Source organism: Bos taurus, chromosome 12 (assembly GCF_002263795.3).
Source record: "Bos taurus isolate L1 Dominette 01449 registration number 42190680 breed Hereford chromosome 12, ARS-UCD2.0, whole genome shotgun sequence".
Lineage (NCBI taxonomy): Eukaryota > Metazoa > Chordata > Mammalia > Artiodactyla > Bovidae > Bos > Bos taurus.
The window spans coordinates 50,449,261-50,473,628 of record NC_037339.1 but is presented as its reverse complement, the minus strand read 5'-3'; the positions used below and the strand labels follow the sequence as shown (position 1 = coordinate 50,473,628).

Here is a 24,368-nt window from a genome sequence, read left to right as displayed (position 1 = left end):
TCAGCAGTTCACAATGGATGTAGATCAGCAATATTAACCCCCTAAGTGTTAATAAGGTCTTTGTGTATTACAATGTGTTTTAGTGGCTCAGTTGTGTCCGACTCTTTGCAACCCCACCAACTGTAGCCCACCAGGCTTCTCTGTCCACGGAATTCTCCAGCAAGAATGCTGGAGTGGGTTGCCATTCCCTTCTCCAGGGTATCTCCCTGACCCAGGGATTGAACTTAGATCTCCTGCATTACGGACTTCCCAGGGGGCACTAGTGGTAAAGAACCCGCCTGTCAGTGACACTGGTTCGATCCCTGGATTGAGAAAATTCCCTGGAGGAGGGCCCAGCAACTCGCTAAGTATTCTTGCCTGGAGAATCCCCATGGACATAGGAGCCTGGTGGGCTGCAGTCCAGTGAGTTGCAAAGAGTCAGACTTAGTACGCACCCACGCTCCTGCATTATAGGCAGATTGTTCACTATCTGAGCCACCAGGGAAGTAAGGTGGAAGTTGCTCAGTCGTGTCCGATTCTTTGCGACCCCATGGACTGTACAGTCCATGGAATTCTCCAGGCCAGAATACTGGAGAGGGTAGCTATTCCCTTCTCCAGAGGATCTTCCCAACCCAGGGATGGAATCCAGGCCTCCCACATTGAGGATGGATTCTCTACCAGCTGAGGCACCAGGGAAGCACAGAAGGTGTCATTAAAAACAGCCCTTAGTATACAAATATATGTGTGGCTGGGTCCCTTCACTGTTCACCTGAAGCTATCATAACGATTGTTAATCAGCTATACCCCAACTCAAAACAAAAAGTTAAAAAAAAATAGTCCTTTGTTTACTAACTGTGCATTTTAGTGCACAGTCTTTATAACCCATGAGCCTATGCTGGGGGCTTCCCTAGTGGCCTAGTGGTAAAGCATCCACCTGCCAACGCAGGAGATGGGGGTTTAATCTCTGAGACAGGGAGATTCCCCGGAGAAGGAAAAGGCAACCCACTCTAGTATTCTTGCCTGGGAAATCCCGTGGACAGAGGAGCCTGGTGGGCTACAGTTTGTGGGTTCGCAACGAGTCGGACACAACTGAGCCACTGATACTTTCATCTTCTCTTTTGCTAAAAATGTTGTCGAAATACTTCCTTACTTGTTTTCATTTTTAAAAAATTTTTATTTGTTTTTAATAATAAAGGAAATGAGGCACATTTCTAAAGCCCACAATTGCTGCATTGAAAACAAGATTTATTAGAGAAGTTCTATTTGTCTAGTCTATGATATGCTGATTTATATCATGTTTTTCTTCCAAGACACTACACACAACCAATGGAATAGCTGTGCTCCTTTGAAGTGTAATTGTTCCTAGCAAAAACAGTTATTCTGCAATCCTTGTTATAGAACATTTTGTAATGGGAGAGTATGTATAAATATACTCCAAAGAAATATTTAGCAACAGGGCTTCCAATTCTACAAGAAATCCCTGAAGACTCTATACCAGACCCTTGGGGGTTGCAAACATGAGTGGAACTCAATGCCTGTCCTCAAGGACTTTGGTCAAGTTATTTCGGGATAAGACCCCACAGTTAGGGAGACTGAAAATAGGGTCAGAGAGACCAAAACCAATGACGGTCACAGACCAGAACCAATGATGAATTCAAGGATGGAGAGATTGTAATGTGGCCAAATAAAATGGCCAGAAAAGACTTTGTGAGGTCAAGGGTTTGTTTTATTGTCAGTGTTCTGAGGCATCATTTGTGCCCTTGAAAGATTTGCAGCTGTGCTGTGGTGCCCAGCTGTTCCTGTAGCTCATCATTTCTCTGAAAGAAACTTGGAAAGCCATTGTGACACGGCTGCCAAGATGTTCTTAGTGCCTCATTTGGGGTAAGTGGGTAGGGTTTCTGTTGAGAGGTAAACATCTAAATTTTGAATGAAGAGTTTTATTTGTTGACTGTCTGAATACCTGAGGTTGGGCTCTTAATAATAGCCAAGTGTGTAAGCCTGCTTAAATCATTCCTACTTTTATTAACTTCTTGGCGTGTTCTATTCACTCAAGTTCCGTGTTCTATTAATAACTAATGGCCTTGTTCAGCCCCTGCATGTGCTGTGTTTCCTTCGCTAGAGGTTGTTCACTCCTTCCTGAACGATTTCCTGCTTTTATGTTTTCTTGCTCTCTTCCTTGTTCCCATGGCATCTGGGTACTTCAGTCTATTAGGTGTGACTTGTTACATTCTTATTGGATAGAATTCACAAGGATCTCCCAAGGCAAAATTGTATGGGGTTATTTGAAACTTTTGTTATTTCTGATTATGTTCCAGGGAGCTTTAATAGCCGTCTGATTAAGATTCCGGCTTATCTTCTTGCAAATAGAGAGATCTGCATTTCAGATTGTTTTTAGCACTTGTAAATTTCTCATTTACTTACCTCATCAAATCCCCCTTGAGACTTGGGTAGTTTCGAACTACAGAAGGAAGGCTGCACATGTAGATTGTGTGACTGTGTATGTACTGCAGCAGCACTCTGAAAAGAAATTCAAACCTTTTAAAATTCAAAACTTATGCTCAAAACCAAAAATTTAAAATCCCAAACTCCATGCTTAGGATTTACATATTATAGATAGGGCCTTGTAGTTGCAGGGCTGGCTGCAGCTGGTGAGGACTGGCTGGGAGCCGTCAGTCAGTGGAACTTCCTTCGCTGGGATCAAATGTTTTTGAAATAAGAGGAGTCCCTTTTCCTTTTTGTTTTCTGCTGCTCCACCCAGAACTCATCTCTCACTCTTTTTGGAGGAATTCTCCAGATCCAAGCTCTTTGTCATTCTCTGGTGCTATCCTTTCCTCTAAAACATGTTACAAGCCATTCTTTATTTTCCCCCTCTTCGTATTTGTTAATGCAATCTTCTTCCCATTTCTGCCCCATGAAATCCTGCTCTTTCCTTTAAAATCTAGCAAAAAGCCTCTTCCTGTATGAGGTCTTCTAATCCTATCAGAAAATGTAATCTCGTAGTGGCATATTCTTTTAGTGCTTATTGTTTGTGGTATTCTGTGGTTATTTGTATATATCTCACCACCCCTGAGGACAGCCACTGTATCATATAATTTTTAAAATATTCTTTATAGCATATAGCCTGGTATCATGCACATGGTAAGCACTCAGTAAAGATTTTTGAATTTAATGCAATTTGTGAATCCCAAATGTACCACCACCCGTAAAGTAGTGATGACTGGGAGGCCACAGTTAATATATGATGCCTGCTTCAGTCTTATCCTTCAGCAGATTGTTATTCACTCATTTACCACCATGTGCTTCTCATTCATTTCCTTCATTTGTTTCTTTGACTGCACTGGGTCTTAGTTTCAGCACACGGATCTTTGATCTTCAATGGGCATGCCAGTTCTTTAGTTGCAGCACGTGGGATCTAGCTTCCTGACCAGGGATCGATACCGAGCCCCCTTCACTGGGAGTGGGGAGTTTCTGCCACTGGACCACCAGGAAGTCCCTCATTTCCTTTTTAAAAAAGTTTTAAATTTATTTTTGGCTGTGCTGGGTCTGCGTTGCTGCATGTGGGCCTTCTCTAGTTGCAGCCAGCAGGGGCTACTCTAGTCGCGGTGCATGGGCTTCTCACTGCAGTGGCTTCTCTTGTTGGGGAGCGCGGGCTCTAGGGTGCACGGGCTTAGTTGCCCAGCGGCATGTGGGATCCTCTCAGACCAGGGATCAAACCCGTGTCCCCTACATTGGCAGGCAGATTCTTAACCACTGGACCAGTGGGAAGTCCCGCTCATTTCCTTCTGTAATGTAAGAAACAACATCTGTTAGAGTATTTGGAAGAGTACTTTTCCTCATTTAATATTATTTTAAATAGCTTTTCCTATATAACATCAGTTCAGTTTAGTTCAGTTCAGTTGCTCAGTCGTGTCTGACTCTTTGCGACCCCATGAATCACAGCACGCCAGGCCTCCCTGTCCATCACCAACACCAGGGGGTGCTTAATCTGAACTAAGATATTTCATCTGGTCTGTTTTTTCTTAAAGCTGGTAATAGGCTATAAGACTACAAAGTTGGTAGAATCTGTGATCTTAACTAGATAGATGCATTTTTAGGTAGCAGTCCAAGGAATTAGGGGGGTAAGAATGTTGCAACATCTTCAACAACTTTTTTTTTAATCCAGCACTGGAATTGGAAGAGGTCAGAACTGTAAAGAGGCCAGATGATTGCTTAAAAACACCTCTCAGATTGCAACAGAACCTTGACTAGCAGATTAAGCTCCATCCAAACTTTCTGAAGCAATTATCTGAGGGAATTATAAAGTCAGTTGCATAGTAAAGGGGTTCCTTGGGTAAGGTTCATATTCAAATTTGAATTACTGTAAAAGTGCCTTGAGTTATTTATATTTATTATGTCCATTTGTGCTTATGAGCAAGAGTCAGGGTGGGAGGAAGGAAGGGAGAGAGAAAGAATGAAAAGCGAGCCTGATCGTGTTCTCTGGAGCTTGGGGAACAGAGAGAACCATGTAACATTTATGCCAGAGGAATCTCAAGGGAAGAAGCTGGCTGATGGAGACAGTGGCAGAGAGTAGAGAACAGTGGGTGGGGAGTCTGTTTTCCCACTGACAATGGGCTGGAGATATTCCATGGAATTGTAAGTGACCATCCCAAGAAGGTATGCTGGCGTTGGTCACAGATGGGTCAGGGAGCCCATATGTGGGTGGAGCAGACATCTCTGGGCATCTGAATGGCAAAGCAATATAGGTATTTGTAGGGCAGTTAAGAATTTCTCTGGTGGCGCAGATGGTGAAGAATCTTCCTGCAATGCAGGAGACCCGGGCTTGATCCCTGGGTCAGGAAGATCCCTGAAGAAGTGAATGGCTGGACTTTCTCTGTGGACAAAGGAGCCTGGCAAGGTACAGTCTATGCGATCGCAGATAATCAGACACGACTGAATGACCAACACATTAAGACTTTCTCTGCCTCCCCAAGGGGGTCGCAGGCAACTGCACAGGAGCCAGTAGGATGTGCCAAGGAAAGCTGCTAGTCAAGGGAAGAGAAAACGGCAGGTCTGAGCCAGGGGAGGGCGACACTCTACTTTTGCATGAAGTACGGAATTTGGTTTCTATGTGAACTGGGTATTTAATTCCGGAATTGAGACTCTTTTAGAGACTTTTCATTATCCAACAACACCTGGCACCCAACTGTGAGGCCTTAGATTTAAGTCCAGAGGAAGATTCAGCCTGCCTCAATGGATTTGCAGGGCTCCTCTGTCCATGGGACTCTCCAGGCAAGAATGCTGGAGTGGGTTGCGTTTCCTTCTCCAGGAGATCCTCCCAGTCCAGGGACTGAACCCACGTCTCCTTTGGCTCCTAAATTGGCAGGTGGATTCTTTATCACTGAACCACCAAAGGAGAGGAAAAGTTGCTTTATGACTTTGTGTATTGTACTTTGTGTCCTCAGTCTTATCTCTTCTCCTGACATTAAAGTCCTTGAGGGTGAGACCTTGGAAATTAGAGGGAGTTGATGTCTTTCTGGAGAAGGAAATGGCAACCCACTCCAGTATTCTTGCCTGGAAAATCCCAAGGACAGAGGAGCCTGGCAGGCTGCAGTCCGTGGGGTCACAAAGAGTTGAACACAACTGAGTGACTGAGCATGCATGTCCTGATGTCTTAGTCCTCAGGTCTTAGTCATCTTTGTGTATTGTGTATAGCTTAATATACCCATTTGTTCAATATGTATGTATCGAATGAATATTTGGTTGTGAGACTAAAGCAAAACATGACCTTTAAAAAGCATAAAAGTACAGTGATTTTTTTAAATAGAATTTTAAATTTTAGAGTCATTTTAGATTTACAGAAAAATTACAGAGATAGCACATAGAGTTCCTCCATTCCTCATGGTCAGCTTCTCCTTTTGTTAACATTTTATGATTTTAGTATGGTATATTTGTCACTACTGATGAATGAGTGATCGCTTTTTATATGTGCAAATTCTACTTCTTACAGTAGGAGGAAATAAAGGAAAACATGCCATAGTATTTATTGCAAAGAGTAGTCATTTTGATTTGTAGATCAAGGGTTTATACCAAGTATTTGTTAAACTTCTTCATGAGTTTGCTTTACATAAGTAATGTGCTTCCTAATTTCAGTTATAAATCAAAATATATTGCAAAATTCCTAGCAAGTCATATCACTCAGTTCCTTGACCCTTGAATTTCACAAAGTAGTTATGCTTTTTTTTTAAATGGTTAAGGAGGAACTTGATATTTATGTGAGCTGTCATTTTCTTTATTCCATGATGGATTGTTTCCTGTTGCTGCCAGAAATAATACGAATTAAAAGTTAAGATTATTTTTGGTTCAGGTGGTTGTATACCAAACCAAAAATATCAGGAGATGATCAAGTAAAACTCTTTAACCTAAGAAATTTTCCTCCTTGTATACCAGCCTTAATATTTTTGATCCAAACAAATTGTGTGCTTTCTCACAAGATAATTGGAAACAAAAAGTCATTTAATGTAAGAAAAATATTTGAAAAACCAAAGTCTAAAATAAATTCAAGCAACAGAATGAATTTTATATTCATAATGTGATGCACACTTTGCTGTTTGCCAGAACTACATTTGGTGATCTGTTATTTAATATTTTTGTGTTCACAAACACAGTTTAAAGCATTAAGGTAAAGAGTGCCAAGGTTAGAAGTACTTTCAAATGGTATGTCTGTGTAAAATGGCTTGATAAACTTGTTTTTGCAGAATGTAATGACCCTGAGGGAAATTTCATCCATCTAATACTTTTCTAGTGTTAGCCATTCTCAGCAGTGTGGTAGTCACCGGGTCTCTTACATCATAACTGCTACCAGTGCTGGTGACTGACTGTAATTGAATGTCTTACGCCTCTCCAAACTCAATGTGTCTAAAATGAATTCATCTTTTAAAGTCTTGATTATTTCTTCTGACATCCCTCTTTAATCTATGGTAGTAACCACCCTTATGGAAGAAAGTGAAGAGAAACTAAAAAGCCTCTTGATGAAAGTGAAAGTGGAGAGTGAAAAAGTTGGCTTAAAGCTCAACATTGAGAAACGAAGATCATGGCATCTGGTCCCATCACTTCATGGGAAATAGATGGGGAAACAGTGGAAACGGTGTCAGACTTTATTGCTTTGGGCTCCAAAATCACTGCAGATGGTGACTGCAGCCATGAAATTAAAAGACGCTTACTCCTTGGAGGGAAAGTTATGACCAACCTAGATAGCATATTCAAAAGCAGAGACATTACTTTGCCAACAAAGGTCTGTCTAGTCAAGGCTATGGATTTTCCAGTGGTCATGTATGGATGTGAGAGTTGGACTGTGAAGAAAGCTGAGCCCTGAAGAATTGATGCTTTTGAACTGTGGTGTTGGAGAAGACTCTTGAGAGTCCCTTGGACTGCAAGGAGATCCAACCAGTCCATTCTGAAGGAGATCAGCCCTGGGATTTCTTTGGAAGGAATGATGCTAAAGCTGAAACTCCAGTACTTTGGCCACCTCATGCGAAGAGTTGACTCATTGGAAAAGACTCTGATGCTGGGAGGGATTGGGGGCAGGAGGAGAAGGGGACAACAGAGGATGAGATGGCTGGATGGCATCACTGACTCGATAGATGTGAGTCTGAGTGAACTCCGGGAGTTGGTGATGGACAGGGAGGCCTGGCGTGCTGCGATTCATGGGGTCACAAACAGTCGAACATGACTGAGAGACTGAACTGAACTGAACTGAATTCAGTGACCTCTCCTCAAACCTCATACTTTACCATGATTTTCTTTCTTTCTACCCTTGCATTCAAACATTCTTCACATTTTGACTTTGAATAGTCTTTGTATGCATTTCTTCCTTTCTACTTCCAAATCCTTAGTCCACAGCTGGATTACCTCATATCTGGATTATTGAGATGGCATCCTAACTAATCTAATTGTGTCTATTTCTAAGTACTTCTATCATTTCAACATACTAAAAATCTTTCAGTGGATGGTTCTTCCTTCCTCTAGAATGTGATATAGGCTTCTCAGTCTGATTTTGTAGGCAGTTCACCTCTTAGTAGACTTTATTGAGAACTCTTCTTTGCCATGCCCCTGAGTTTTTTCCATATGTAGAAGGAAATTTCAGTGCTCTTTATTGAGACTTTCTACAATGAACTAGTGTTTGTTTAATAAAGTCAACTCTTTTAACAGCATCATCCAGGACTCAGTTGGAATTGTCCACCGGCTTAGGTGTACAATCCTCCTTGTCTCACATAAAAAACTGAGAATATACTCAGGCAAGCTGACTCATTTATCCTTGCTGTGCTGTGCTTAGTCACTTCAGTTCTGCCTGACTCTTTGCAATCCCAACTGTAGCCCTCCAGGCTCCTCTGTCCACAGGATTCTCCAGGCAAGAATACTGGAGTGGGTTGCCATGCCCTTCTCCAGAGGATCTTCCTGACACAGGGACTGAACACAGGTCTCTTTGTCTCCTGCATTTCATGCAGATTCTTTATCCACTGAGCTATCTGGGAAACCACCCTTAGTCTTCTGAAAATTTTTAGGATTAAGTAAAGTTGGTATTGCAAGTAGAGGTAATACTTTTTGAGCCCTAGGGTCTTAAGAGACACTGTTAGCATCCTGTGCTTGGGGCTATTACTACAGTATTATACAACAATTCCAGCATTGTTCTTTCTAAACACTTTCTTTGTTCAAAATGTCCCAGCCTCTGAAGCATTTTTAGAAAAGTCCTTTCCCTCAAATGTTTGTAAGCTTGAGAGGGATCCTAAAGGCCTCACGGGGCAAAGGCTTTTGTAGGTATATCATATATTGATATATAATTATATCCGCTATAACACTGATAACATTAATTGGGTTTTACAGAAGACCTCACATTTCCTACCAAGTGGTAACTAGTTTCATTTTGTTACATTACATTGTGAAGGTGAGAAGAATGATAGTGTGTATTTTATTTACTCTATCTGCATTAAAATTTGAGTTGTTGTCATGTTTACCATCTGCTTCCTTTTTGGGCTCAGTAAATAAAAGTAAAGAACAGCTTTGAAGAAGAAGATTTATATCACTTGCAAAACACACTGCACAGCATTAGGGTACTTTTGGCCTCTTTATCTCTGTGGACTTATATAGCCTTTGCCACTTGGAGTCATGGTCTGTGTGAAGTGTCTGGCATTTGAGATTGGTGAAAATATTTTATATCTATGCTTGAAATATAGGTTGTGAACTTCCTCTTTTTAAGGCAGTTGATTTCACTATTAATTTCCATGTGGTTGTTCTGAAACAAAACAGGTGTTTAATTTTTTGACTGCACATCATGTAATAGTATTCTTTGCGGTGTGCCATGACCCATCTTCTTAAGCAAATATAGCACGTGTGGAGTTTATTTATAGTTTTGACCTCTAGTCTTCATTGGCACCTAGTTTATTTGGGGCATAATTCACTAGGGCTATAGGTTGCAATTGTTAAGGAGTCAGCTGAGGAGAAGGAGACAGAAGGCACATTGTCCTACTGTGTATAACACTGAGGTGTGCCCACCCTCAGATTACTATACACGTTAAGGGAGGGTGTGGTTTCAGCAGACTGTAGAGGAAGACAGACTGAACAACTTTGAGTATGGAAGGGGGAGATAATATAGTAAAGTTTTGAAAATGTATTAAATAGAGCTAATTGGAGCTACCATCTATTGAGTGATTATCACCAGCATACGCTGTGTTAAGAGCTTTATGTATATCAGCTTATTTAGAGCTCACAACAGTATTCCCAGAGGACTTTGATTTCCTTTGAACAAAATAGGCAACTGAAGTTTAGGTCTGTGGCAAATAGGGATAAAGTAAACAAGAATGAATTTGGGGAACAAATATTAAAATCCTGAAACTAAGGACATTTTTTATAAATTCTGTGAAATAGATCAGAACATTTTTTTTTTTTTTTTAAGATCGGAACATTTAAAAGGTTTGCATCAGATTCATTTCCCCCAGAGGCGACAGAACAGGATAAGGATAAACTGATAGCAGTGTCTTAACATCCTAAGATTAGAAGGGGCTTTTTACAGATATCTAAAAGATGGATTACAGAGAACATTTATGCCCTTTTTGAAGATGTTTCTAGGCAGCAGAATATTAGTTTGTTAAAGAGATTTATGGTTTTGTCCCTTAAAGCTATATTTAGGAGTTTGTTTATTTTACTGTGAAACTTCACCAAGGATTAGTCTGAATCAAACTGTGCACCTCAAGCTGAAGTGAACTAATCAACTTGTAAAAATTCAAGAAGGGCTCAAATACTTTAAATTATCTATCAACTAGAGTATTTTGAAGGAAAAAAAAGTCTAATGAGTAATTTTGAATGAATTCACACTGGAAAAGTATCAAATGTTTTCTAAGACTACGGAAATGAATTTATACTAACTGAAATTATAGTCATTTTCTTAGTCTTAAATTGAAGCAGTTGACAAACTTACTTGACAGAAGTGAAAAAACACTTTAAAAATTGAATTAAAAAAATAGAAACAAATTGTACATATTAATTATAGAAAAAATTTGAAAACAAATTTAGCAATGATGAAAAAAATTGCCCATAACCTACCATCATTGTAATATGAATGTTGGTAAGATTCTGTTTGTAGATTCATTAACTGTAAAAAAAAAACACAGATGTGTATAATTATATACACACACATGCATATATTCAAACTAAAACATCTAATAAAAGTTTTCTTGAGGGTAAGACTGATAACTTACCAGTAGCTCTTTCTGAAAAACTGGAATTTTAATATGTTTGGAAGCAAGGGAGTGAGAAATGGAGAGAGAGAATCTAGAGTTTGCTCTAGATGAAATGATTAAGACCAGAAATTTCCATCTGGCAATAAACAAGCCAAAAATGATGTTAAAAAAACAATTACATTTACACTAGCATGAAAAAGAACAAAACAGAAATAAATTTAGGAAAAGAAGTACAAGACTTGTTCATTAAAAACTACAAAATGTTATTGAAAAACAATGAAATCTACTAAATGGCAATTCATCTTTGTTCATGGATTGGAAAAATTAATATGGCTAAAATGGCATCCTCAAGTTGATCAAGATATTCAGTGCAATCACTTTTGGAATCCCAAGGGCTTGTTTTTTTGTTTTTGTTTTTTTTTTCAGAAATTGGCAAACTTATCCTGAAATTCAGGAGACCTAGGATACTCAAAGCATTAAAAAAAATTACAAAGTTGGAGGACTCACATTTATCAGTTTCAGAATACAAAGTTATAGTAATCAAGACAGTGTGGTACTCACATCAAGATAGACATGGATCTATAGAACAGAATTCCAAGATGAGAAATAAACTCTTACATTTATTGTAAATTAACTTTTGGCCTGAGTGCTAAAACAGTTCAGTGGGGAAATAAATGATCCTTCCAGTGAGTGGTGCTGGGAAAGCTGTATTGTTGTTGTTTTAGTTGCTAAGTCATGTCCAACTCCTTAGTGACCCCATGGACTGTAGCCACGAGGATGAACTTGCAGCCTACTTCACATACTATCCAAAAACTAACTTAAAGTGGATCATAGATCTAAATGTAAGAGGTAAAACTATAAAACTCCTAGAATAAATGTGGGAGCAAATCTTCATGACCTTGGATTTAGTCAATGTTTTTTTAGATATGGCCTCCAAAATATAAAGGTCAAAAGAGAAGACTAAGCTGGACTTTATCAAAATTAAAAGGTTGTGCACTTTTACCTTCAAGAAAATGAAAGGACAATGCGTAATATGAGAGAAAATATTTGCAAATCATATGTCTAAAGGGACTTATAACCAGAATATATAAAGAACTATTACCACTCAATAATAAAGACACATCATCCAATTAAAAATGGGCAAAGTATTTCAATGGCATTTTCTCCAAGGAGATATGCAAATGGTCAAATGCTCAGTGTCTTTTGCCATATTGAAATGCAAATCAAACCCACAAATTATTACTTGACACCTACCCGAACAGCAATGACAAAAAAGACAGACAGTAACAAGTGTTGACAAAGAAGTAGAGTCATTGGAACCTTCACACATTGTTGACAGGAATGTAAAACATTAATCATACAGCCACTATGGGAAATAGTCTGGAATTGCTCAAAAGTTTAAACATAGAGTTACCATATTACTCAACAGTTCCAAGAGAAATGAAAACATAGTGTATGCAAAACTTATAGATGAATGTTCATAACAGCATTGTTCATAGAAGCCAAAAAGTGTAAACCACTCAAATGCCCTTTAAGTGATGAATAGAGAAACAAAAGTGTTATGCTTATACAATGGAATATCATTTGGCAATAAAAAGGAATGAAGTTTATGAATTACTAATACATGCTATGTAGAAGGCAATGGCACCCCACTCCAGTACTCTTGCTTGGAAAATCCCATGGACCGAAGAGCCTGTTAGGCTGCAATCCATGGGGTCGCTAAGAGTCGGACACGACTAAGCGACTTCACTTTCACTTTTCACTTTCATGCATTGGAGAAGGAAATGGCAAGCCACTCCAGTGTTCTTGCCTGGAGAATCCCAGGGATGGGGGAGCTTGGTGGGCTGCCGTCTATGTGGTCGCACAGAGTCGGACATGACTGAAGTGACTTAGCATAGCAATACATGCTACAACATAGATGGATCTCAAAAAGTGCCAAGTGAAAGGAACCAGTCATAAAAGACCATATTGTGTAACAACCATTTATGTAAAATAATAAAAACTGTGAATAGAGAAAATAAATTAGTGGTTTCTAGGAGTTGGGTGAGAGGGGAAAGGCTGAGGATTTGGAAGTGTGACTGGTAACAGGTACAAGGTTTCTTTCTGGGCTGTTGAAAATGTCCTAAAATTGGGTAATGGTGATGACTGCAGTGAAAGAGGAGAGTGAAGAAGCTGGTTTAAAACTCAATATTCAAAAAACTAAGATCATGGCATCCAGTCCCATCACTTCATGGCAAATAGATGGGGAAACAATGGAAACAGTGACAGACTGTATTTTCTTGGGCTCCAAAATCACTGCAGATGGTGACTGCAGCCATGAAATTAAAAGATGCTTACTCCTTGGAAGAAAAGCTGTGACTAACCTAGACAGCATGTAAAAAACCAGAGACATTACTTTGCTGAAAAAGGTCCATCTAGTCAAAGCAATGGTTTTTCCAGTAGTCATGTATGGATGTGAGAGTTTGACCATAAAGAAAGCTGAGCGCCAAAAAGAAAAAAATTGATCCTCAATTCTGATGCTTTTGAACTGTGGTATAGGAGAAGACTCTTGAGAGTCCCTTGGACTGCAAGGAGATCCAACCAGTCAATCCTAAAGGAAATTAGTCCTGAATATTCATCGGAAGGACTGATGCTAAAGCTGAGGCTCTAATACTTTGGCCACCTAATGCAAAGAACTGACTCATTGGAAAAGACCCTGATGCTGGGAAAGGAGGAGGAGAAGGGGACGACAGAGGATGAGATGGTTGGATGGCATCAGCAACTCGATGGACATGAGTTTGAGCAGGGTCCTGGAGTTGGTGATGGACTGGGAAGTCTGACATGTTGTAGTCCCTGGGGTTGCAAAGAGTCAGACACGACTGAGCCACTGAACTGAACTGACCTGATGACTGCATAACTTTGTAAATACACTAAAAATGAATGAATTGTATGCTTTAAAAAGGCAAAATTTGGGATATGTAAATTATATATTCACAAGACTGTTAAAAAATGCAGTAGCTTATTTTGTGAGATTTCCTGGCTTATTCTTTCTTCTTTTCTCTGGACCTTCTCTTTCCTTTTCCTGTTCTGCTCAAGTTTGATTTCATGTCTAGCAGTTTCTTGTCAATCTGAGTTCCCATCTTGAGTGTGAGCGCTGAGGGGAGCAGTTTCCAGAGTTTAGCCCCTTAGACTTGGCCATCAGCTTTCTCATTCATCTGTTTTTGGAGTAGCCAAAAGCCTTCCAGTTTCAGATGCTGCTCTGACGTTGGCCAGCAAGGCTTTGTAGTAAGTACCTGTTGGTTACTCTGGTTCTCAGGCTCCTTAGTCACCTTACTGCTTCACTTTCTTCCTTTCTTTAGAGATTCAGGGGCTGTGCAAGTCTTGCAGCTGCGTGTGATTTCTACCAAATGATTTGTATTTTTTGGGGATTCAAGAAGATACTCTCTCACCTGGTTTTGTTGTGGATGTTGTCCAGGGTTTTGGTTTTGGTATTAGTTGTTCTGTTTTCATGTGGAGATTTGGGAAGATTCAAAGCTATGCTTCCATTGCTATGACTACCATTTTTCTAGAATTCAGAAATGTAACCTTTCTGACTCCTTGAGGAAGAGGTTTGGAAAGAGTCTGGCAAAAACAGGACATCCTCCTGGAGATTTAAATATCCTTGAAAGAAGAGCCTGTGGCTCATTGGCCTTCTAAATCCAGCACCTAGCACAGGCCATGGCATAGGATAACACCCAGATAAACATGTGTTGAGTGAATAGAAGTGCAGAGTGATGAACAACTTCTTGAAGGAGAGCATGCTAGAATTTGTAGCCAGCACCCTCTTACCAGTGTTGACAAATGGGGGCCTGTCTAGATGGCTTCCTCTCCTTACACATGTAGATCAGAAACATGTCTGAAGCTTTGGGCAGCTATTCAACTGCATTACCTGCTTCAGTTTATCAAGAACTTTTGAGAAATGATAAGAATTGTAAGTTTTCAGTATTCTTAGGGTGTTGATGATCTAGGTTGCCTGAATTCTAAAAGTACCTGAATGACGGTGTTAGATCCTTCATTGTCCCCGAGGTGTTGGGTCTCTGTCCCAGAAGTCTTAGATTCCCTTAGGTCCTTCATAACCTTAGATTCATTTTCTAACCCTAAACTACGCTAACTAACCTTTCTTGTGGGTAAATAAACCACATGTATGGGATAGTATCTTGCCATGCAGGATCTTTTCAATCTGATACAGGGGAAAACTGCCTGATCTTTCCTGAGCTCTCTGCTTCTCTAATAAATCACTTTTATTTTTTCTATTCCTAGGAACTTTGAAAACTTAGTAAATAGAGCTATATATCTTAAAAAGAGGAATTTCCTCAGGTCTCATCATTCTTCTGAAATTTCTGAGTTGCCTTGGGCTGGCCATGCCATGTCTTTCCTGAGTCTCTTAGCCTCATCACCACTGACTTCCCAGGGTTCCATTTAGTTTGATGAAATTGTGCTGAGATAGAAATGGAGTTTCAAGGCATAAAATGTGCTGTCCGTTATTTGTGTTTTGACAAAGACTTGCAATGCTTTAACTCGGAGAAGTTGAGTTGAGTAGAAACATGGATACCTTTGCCATTTTTCAAGTCCAGATGATGTCTGATGATCTTCGACATAATAAAAAAATAAAAAATACAATTACAAGGAGCACAGCATTCACTGTGAGTAGCTGTGAAGATGATTACTGTTACATCTCTGGGTTGGACTCTTGAATAGGTTTCTTCACAGATTCTCTTGAGATATGTGTATCAAATCAGCTTATTAAAAAATATGGGCATATTGCCTTAACAGTTGGCTGCCTTTAGACACTGCAGCTGTTGGAAAGGCCTGAGTGAACTAATTAAATTATGGTTGAAAAGCCCCTCTCTCTGACGTTAACTAGTACTTGCCATGAACACCCTTCTTAAAATACTGGTGGTTGGGGAGAGAAAGATGTGCAAAGAATACAGACAGCTGCATTTATTTTCAATTTGAAAAAGGAACTAAACGCACAAAAATGCCATTTACATTCTTGAAAGTTGAGTGAAGAATTGTAATCTTGGTATGCCATTTCTGAAACTTTTTGAAACTTCCTTCTTTTGGTTTACTCTTTGCAACTCTGCCCAATTTTGTATATGGTGGTTAGTTTAACTCTTTAAATTGATGAATTTTTGGCTTAAAGCTTCCCTATATTTTAAAGTGCTTTTTAAAATGATAAAAGATGCTTATGGCAAAGTTGATGTAATATGAAAAAATGAAATGAAAGTGTTAATCATTTCATTTTTTCATATTATATAAACTTTCCATAAGCATCTTTTATCATTTTTAAAGAGCATTTTAAAATATAGAGGAGCTTTATGGTGAGGTTTATATAATATATCAATGTATAAGCAGTAAGAAAGCCAAAAATCAACTTCCCTTTTAATTCTCTTTTCCTTCAGGAAGTTGCAGACTGATGCACACCCTTCTAGGCTTAAAAAATACATATATGAAATTGATTTGACATTTATATATTCTATTTATAAAAATTGTGCCTACCATTTACACTGTTCTGCAACTTGAATTTTTTTTCACCTAATAGTTCATGATCTTTTCTCCACATAGATTAGAATGTAATGGGCTGAATTCTCCATTTTCATATACATAATGGTATATTGCTTGTTGCCCTATATATAAGAAAGATGTCAGAAAGAATGACAGCCCTACCCAAACAGTTTGCCCTTCTCTGTCTCTAGCCTGAATAGATGCACCAGTACCTAGAAGTCATTCAACAGCTGTCAAATCAATTACACGGCTTCTGGTGACAAGAGGAGAAGCAGCAGCTGGTAGACAAGTGTAGCCACCCCATTTCTGAGCATGGGAGGAGGGACAGCAGATGACATATTTCTGCTATTGTTCCATTTTTAACTATATGATTTCTTTTTAGGTGTTTCCTTTTATAATAATAAAAATGATTTTAGTGAAGCATTTAAAAAAGTGATTTAGGTCAATGACAGAAGAAAAAAATTACTCATAGACCCTCATTATTCAACTTAATTATTGTTAACATTCTGGTTAACATTTTGTTAAATTTCTTTTTTCCCATGTTATCTCTTAAATATGTTGTTGGAAACAGTACTTTCCTTCTGTGACCTTTCTCCTCAAAACCCATCATAACCATGAGAAAAAAATAAGGGAAGTCCCAATTAAGGAATATTTTACAAAATGCCTTGTATGTCTTAAAGCTATAAATAACAAGGAAAATATGAGATACTGTCACAACCAAGGGGTGCTTAAGAAAATATGACTACTAAATGTGATGTGAGATCCTGGAACAGAAAAGGACATTGGGGAAAAGCTAAGGACATCTGAATAAAGCATGTAGTATTAGTCGCTCAGTTGTGTCCAACTCTTTGCAATCCCATGGACTGTAGTCCGCCAGACTCCTCTGTCCATGGGATTCTCCAGGCAAGAATACTAGAGTGGGATGCCATGCCCTCCTCCATGGAATCATCTCAACCCAGGGATTATACCCGGGTGTCCCACATTGCAGGCAGATTCTTTACCATCTGAGCCAGCAGGAAAGTCCCTGAATAAAGCATGGACTTTGGTTAAAAAAAAGTATCATTATGGGCTGATTAATAGTGATAAGTTCACCATGCTAGAGGAAGATGTTAACCACGGGAGAAATTGGTTTTAAATTATATGGAAAGCCTTCATATTACCTTGACATTTTTTCTGTAAATCTAAAACTATTCTAGAATAAAACAAAAAAGAATTATGTTGTAATGATACCATGTATACAGTTTTGTATTCTACTTTTTCTTACTGTGTCATCTTTTCAAAAACTAATGATTGTTTTTATTACTCAGAATGAATACACTGTAATTCACCTATTTCTTTCATGTGGGATATATATATCATATAAATTATTTCTAATAGTAATGCTCTGAAGAATGGCTGTATCATTTGTTTATATCTTGTTCTAAAAGGATTTTTGAAAAATAATTTATTTTTAAGACAAATTTAATAATTTTCAGAAATATTTCTATATTTAATTTGAGGTGGTGGTGGCTAGATTCCTAAAAGTGGAGTTAAAAAGTTAAAAAGTCAAGTTGTATGAAGGTATTAAATATTTTGCCCAATTGTTTTATGAAAGCCTATTCTTAATTACAGTTATACCATCAAGGGCTCATTTTACTGGATCTTCTCCAGCACTGTGTATAATTTTTTTAAATAATCTTTTCCAAAACTAACATCTTCTTGATTTAATCTATATTTCTTTATTTTTCAATTATCTTTATTTTACCACTTCTCCTAAGAATAATCTGCTCATGATTAGAAAATTGGCAGAAGACCTGAATAGACATTTTTTCAAAGAAGACATCAGATGGCCAACAGGCACATGAAAAGATGCTCAACATCACTAATCATCAGAGAAATACAAATCAAAACCACAATAAGATAGCGCCTTGCACCTGTCAGAATGTCTATCATTCAAAAGACCACAAATAACAAATATTGGCAAGGTTGTGTGGAAAGGGAACCTTATTATTCTGTTGGTGAGACTGTAAATTGGTGCCATCACTCTGGAAAACATTATGGATGTTTCTCAAAAAATTAAAAATAGAGCAACTATATGGTCTAACAATTCTGTGATTGGGTATGTCTGAGGAAAATGAAAACATTACTTCAAAAAGATACATGCACCCCAGTGTTCATAGCAGCATTTGTTTACAATAGCTAAGATATGGAAACAACCTGAATGTCTGTCAACAGATGAATGGATAAAGAAAATATGGTGATATAGACATAGTGGAATATGACTCAGTTGTAAAGGAGAATGAAATTATGCCATTTGCAGCAATGGATAGACTTAGAGGGTATTATGTTTAGTGAAGTAAGTCATGCAGAGAAAGATAAATACTGTTTGTTATCACTTAGATGTGGAATCTAAAACATAAAGCAAATGAATTAATATAACAAAACCAAAGCAGACTCACAAAGAACAAACTAGGGGTTAGCAGATGGAAGAGAGAAAGGGGAAGAGGCAAGACAGGTGTAGAGGTAAAGAGGCACAAACTACTAGGTATAAAAAAATGAGCTACAGGGATATATTGTACAACACAGGGAAATGTAGTCAATATTTTATAACAATTTAAATGGAGTATGATCTATAAAAATATTGAATCACAATGTTATACACCTGAAACTGATATAAAGTAAATCAACTATACTTCAGTAAAAAAAGGATTATACATTCATATCCTTTGTCCTACTTGAATATGTGTTTTTCTTCTCAATTTGTTTGAGTTCTTTAAATGGTAAACACAACAAATTTAACAGAAAACACAGAAAGATGAAGTATTGGGTTCTTTTATAATAATGTCATAGTACACCTAGGACGAGGGAAAAGTATAAGTTCCCATGATAAAATCTAATGCAATTGAAATTTGTATCATAAGAGATATAGAAATGATAGTAACCAAATCATGTTGTAAATCTAAAACTGTGTTGTATATCAATTATATCTCAACAAAACTAGGTAAAAAGCTAATAATAATCAGTAGTAAATTACTTTCTTTGTATATATATGTATTAATTATTTTGCAACAACATGTGAATTTTGAAAATGTTGGTATCTTTAGCAAAATTATTTACACTTGTCTTTATCCATTAAGGTATCTACCAGATCAAAATTAGTAAAAACTTAATAAATTGTGAACATGTTAATGTCCCCCCCCAAAAAAAAACCTACACAACCCCCACAGTATTTCAGAATGTATTTTAAGCAATATAAGTAAATGGATATCATAATAAAAACATTTTGTTTAGCAATGATAAAAGCTAGTTGTTAGTGAACATTTTTATTACTATCTGTGAAATTAGAACTAATAATTATTTTCATGCTGTTTCCCCACCAAAAGAATCCACACATTTTTCTCTGAAAAATAGTGATGATGTGAAGCTGAGGATGTGGTGGACAGGGAGGAATTAAAACTGTTGATTTTGGATCTATGATACCTGGCCAGGTACAGGAGTAGGTCGTCATCCATGGGTGAAAGGCAGTTCAGTGTTCTGGTTTGGTTTATCTTGGACCTGCATTCCTGGAGCAGCCCTTAAGAGAGGGGCCCTGGAGCATGGGAGCTGCGTGCTCTTTCCTCATGACTGCAAATGCCAGAAATTCTGTGACACTGGACTGTGCATTTCATTCACCCAAGGCCCAAGGGCTGGCTTGCTTCACACTTCCTCTGCTTTTGACTGGAGACAGAAGTTCAGACACCTTGTGTATATAACTTTACCTCTCTGTGAGTTCTATTTTTATTTTTTGTTCTTAGGCAGTGTATGTTTTTAGGTATAAAAGCGTCCTGTATCTCACTTTTACATTTTTTGGGTCAGTTTATTGGGGTACCTTTATTCTGTGCTCGTCTGAATTAAAATTGCTATGTAAAATGACTTACAGAAATCTTTTTATCACAGATTATAATATTTTGTGTGTGAGTATATGTTTACTCCTAGAGGAGGGCATGGCAACCCACTCCAGTATTCTTGCCTGTAGAATCCCATGGATAGAGGAGCTTGGCAGGCTACAGTCCATAGAGTTAAAAAGAGTTGGACATGACTGAAGCGACTGAACACACATGCATGCATTTACAAAAGAGTGGAAGACTGCATGGAAAATGTTTTTTAAAGTTTTAGGTACCAAATAAAATATATAGAATCAGGTAGGCAGATGACCTTTAAAATAGAGAACATGATGAGAAAAGTGAAGTGAAGTTGTGTCCAACTCTTTGCGACCCCATGAACTATAGCCTACCAGGCTCCTCTGCCCATGGGATTTTCCAGGCAAGAGTGCAGGAGTGGGTTTCCATTTCCTTCTCCAATGATAGAAATTTACCTTTAAGTATTTTATCCTTTTCTTTGCTGCCATTACCTGAGAATGGAAGCATTTTATTAGAGCAGAGTCATCATTATGTAATGGATCTTTCTTACATTGAAAGAATGCTGAAATGTTCTATTCAGTCTTTTTGAACTTTTCAACCAAAGCTTTAGGTCAGAGGAAAGTGAAGCTGTACATGTGGAGAGAATGGGGGTGACAACTTTGCAGTCTGCTACAAGCTCTAAATTTCTTTGAAGTTTTGCTTATGTTAAGAATTAATGCAGATTTTAGTCTATTTTTTAATACATCCTGTTTATTTTCATATAAAAATGTTTTAAATTGCTTGCTAATAAAATTATTCAACCCCTTCCCTCCAATCTATAAGTAGGAAAGATTCTGCTAGGATTCATGTCATGTATATCCTTGACTTTGGGCACACTTGACTGACATCGTCCATCCTAAAGGAGATCAGTCCTGGGTGTTCATTGGAAGGACTGATGTTGAAGCTGAAACTCCAATACTTTGGCCACCTCATGCAAAGAGTTGACTCACTGGAAAAGACCCTGATGCTGGGAGGGATTGGGGGCAGGAGGAGAAGGGGACGACTGAGGATGAGATGGCTGTATAGCATCACTGACTTGATGGACATGAGTTTGGGTAAACTCTGGGAGTTTGTGATGAACAGGGAGGCCTGGCGTGCTGCGGTTCATGGGGTCGCAAATAGTCAGACACGACTGAGTGACTGAACTGAACTGACTGACATTGTTAGACATCCTACAGAACACACATAGCTTTGTTTAAGTAACTTTATAAGAGATAGAAGAACAGTTCAAGATCTACATGTTTTCAGAGGTGCTAGTCTGAATTTTTATGTGAAATGTCCTTTTGAGCAAAAGTCCACAGGTTCTCATAATTTGAGTAACACCTCATTGCTTCATATTCCCTTTCATTAACTCGTTCATTAGTTTCACAAATAGTCTAGTCTCCAGGACTGAAAAAGCATCCATCTTCATGGAGCTTACAATGTAGTTTTATTTACGACTTCAAGTTTTACAGACACATTCTGAAAGTAGTTTGAATTTGTTGCCTTTACTTTCTAGGAGTTTAAAAAAAGTAATGTATAAAAACATCTTCCTTAATCTGGCCAATAAATATGCTACATTCTGTGGGTGACAAATTGTAGATTAATCTGCAAATGCTACTAACTATTTTTAAGAAGGAAATGTCTCCTTGCCAGAGTATTATATTTTTAAACTTTATACATAACTCTTGATAGAAAAGAATTGATTATGTCTCTGAAGTTAGAATATTGTGTTCTTTCTGATTGTACTTTACTTTCAGCTATTGAAATACTGCCTAATGTCAAGATCACTCAGTGTCATGTACTGACTTGGAAATATTTCTAGAGGTGATTCTTGCCTGTGAGGTACGTGACTCATAAACAGTCATGCGTACAAATTCCAGCAGGTACCCTCCCCCTCTCTGCTCACCCCATCATCATGAGGGTGACCATGAGAAGGAAGCTTGGGCTTTGTGAAGATAACAGGACAAAGTAAAAGAGGAATTAAGAACAGATAAGGAGAGCTGATCCTGGAGACAAGCAGGCAGGAGGGTAGGGCTTGGGGCCAAGGAGAAGGATGGTATGTATAAGTTCCCCTTTGAAACACATTTTCTTTCTTTCTAATTTCCAAAATGCAAGTCCATGGGGTTGTAAAGAGTTGGACACAACTGAGCGACTGAATAGCAACGACAGCAAAAAATTGTGGGAATTACAGCATACAGAGATGGAAAGTGAAGGAGAAATCATCTAGTTCTTGTCTAACACTAATTTGTGTCTGACTCTTTGTGACCCCATGGACTGAAGCATACCAGGCTTCTCTGTCCAGCACCAACTCCTGGAACTTGCTGAAACTCATGTTCATCGATTTGGTGATGCCATCCAACCATCTTATCCTCTGTTGTCCCCTTCTCCTGCCTTCAATCTTCCCAGCATCAAGTCTTTTCTAATGAGTGAGTTCTTTGCATCAGGTGGCCAATGTATTGGAGTTTCAGCTTCAGCATCAGGCCTTCCAGTGAATATTCAGGCCTGATTTCCTTTAGGATTGACTGGTTTGATCTCCTTGCAGTCCAAGTGACTCTCAAGAGTCTTCTCCAGTACCACAGTTCAAAAGCATCAATTCTTCTGTGCTCAGCTTTCTTTATAGTCCAAGTCTCACTCCATATATAGCTACTGGAAAAACCATAGCTTTGACTAGATGGACCTTTGTTGGCAAAGTAATGTCTCTACTTTTTAATATGCTGTCTAGGTTGGTCATAGCTTTTCTTCCAAGGAGCAAGTGTCTTTTAATTTTATGGCTGCAGTCACCATCTGCAGTGATTTTGGAGCCCAAGAAAATAAAGTCTCTCACTGTTTCCATTGTTTTCCCATCTATTTGCCATGAAGTGATGGGACCATAAGGCATGATCTTAGTTTTTTGAATGTTGAGTTTTAAGCCAACTTTTTCCCTCTCCTTTTTCACTTTAATGTGTATGTAAAGGAAGCTAAAGTCTATCTCAAGTGATTGCCAAGTTCATAGGGTTAATTGGTGGCAGCCTATATAATACCTGTGGCTTCCCTGGCTGGCTCAGCGATAAAGAATCCACCTTCCAATCCAGGAGACATGGGTTCAATCCCTGGGTCAAGAAGATCCCCTGGAGAGGGACATGGCAACCCACGGACAGGGGAACCTGGTGGGCTACAGTCCATGGGGTTGCAGAGTCGGAGATGACTTAGCGACTGAACGACAACAACATATATGCCTCTAGATTCCAGAACGTATGCTTGGATTTTTCACACTTGACATTCTTTTTCTGGAGTGCTCATTGCCCGTAGGAGACAATGGGCTGTAGAGCTGAAAAGGTGGTCTGAATCCAAATTGTGGAAGGTTTTGTATGCATGCTGAGATGTCTCTTATGTGTGTGGGAGAGCTAGTGATGATTTTATGCATGGGTGTGACATTAGATTTGCGTCTAGAAAGGCAACTTTGACTGTAATTTGGAGAACGATTAATGTCCAGGGTAGTGGTGAGTGGTAAAGGGATATTAGAAAGTTACTGGAGTAATTCATTCAAAAAGTGCTTAGACTGAATATAAACAGTGGGAGTAAAGAGAAGGGTGAACTTGTTAGAGCAGTATTGGGGAGGTAGAGAGAGAGAAATTAGTGAGATTTTGTATATTGTTGGTAGTTGTCGTTCGGTCACTAAGTCGTGTCCAACTTTGCAACCCCACAAACTGCAGAGTGAAGGGAGAGGGAGAAATTAGACGTTTTTTACTTTCTTGGGTGCATAACAGGTCACGTTAAAATTGGCCTAAGCCGATACCTATTATTTAGTTGTCACTATCGCGCAGTTTGGGCAGGACTTCGTAAAGATAGCTCTCTCTGCTCCATGTGGCATCTGACATAGTTGGAATTTTCAGCATGTCTTCTTCCCTGTCTGGTGCCTCAGCTGAGGTCACTGTCAACTCGGAGTTGGCCGGAATCTCTCTGGTGTCTCCGCATGGCCAGTTTTAGCTTCCTCATAGCGCGTCAGCCTCATGGTAGTCTGACTTCTTATATGGCAACTATTTTTTCATCAGCGTACAAAAATAGAAGCTGAAGGCTTTCTTAATGCGTGGGTTTAGAAATCTCAGGACGTCATTTCTACTGCATTCTATTGGTCAGAGCAGTCACAGGTCCAGGCGAGATTTAAGACATGGGAATAATTTATTCCCATGAAATAGTTTATGGACATATATTTAATCCACCACAGTCTGAATTCTGTCCACAAATTATTTACATCCTTTGACATGAAAAATATACT

At 38.7% G+C, this 24,368-nt stretch overlaps 1 protein-coding gene across 7 annotated transcripts in view; it reads left to right on the top strand.

Moving 5' to 3' along the window:
* The window catches only part of TBC1D4 (TBC1 domain family member 4), a 210,500-nt gene that overhangs the window by 67,034 nt on the left and 119,098 nt on the right, over positions 1–24,368 (top strand). Inside the window, exon 1 of one of the 7 annotated variants that reach the window (XM_059892079.1) lies at positions 17,651–19,957. The exons of the other annotated variants lie outside the window; for them this stretch is intronic. The gene's annotated coding sequence lies outside the window, so the exon portion shown is untranslated. Of the gene's footprint in view, positions 1–17,650; positions 19,958–24,368 lie in introns of those variants that run through there. 7 annotated transcript variants of the gene reach the window in all.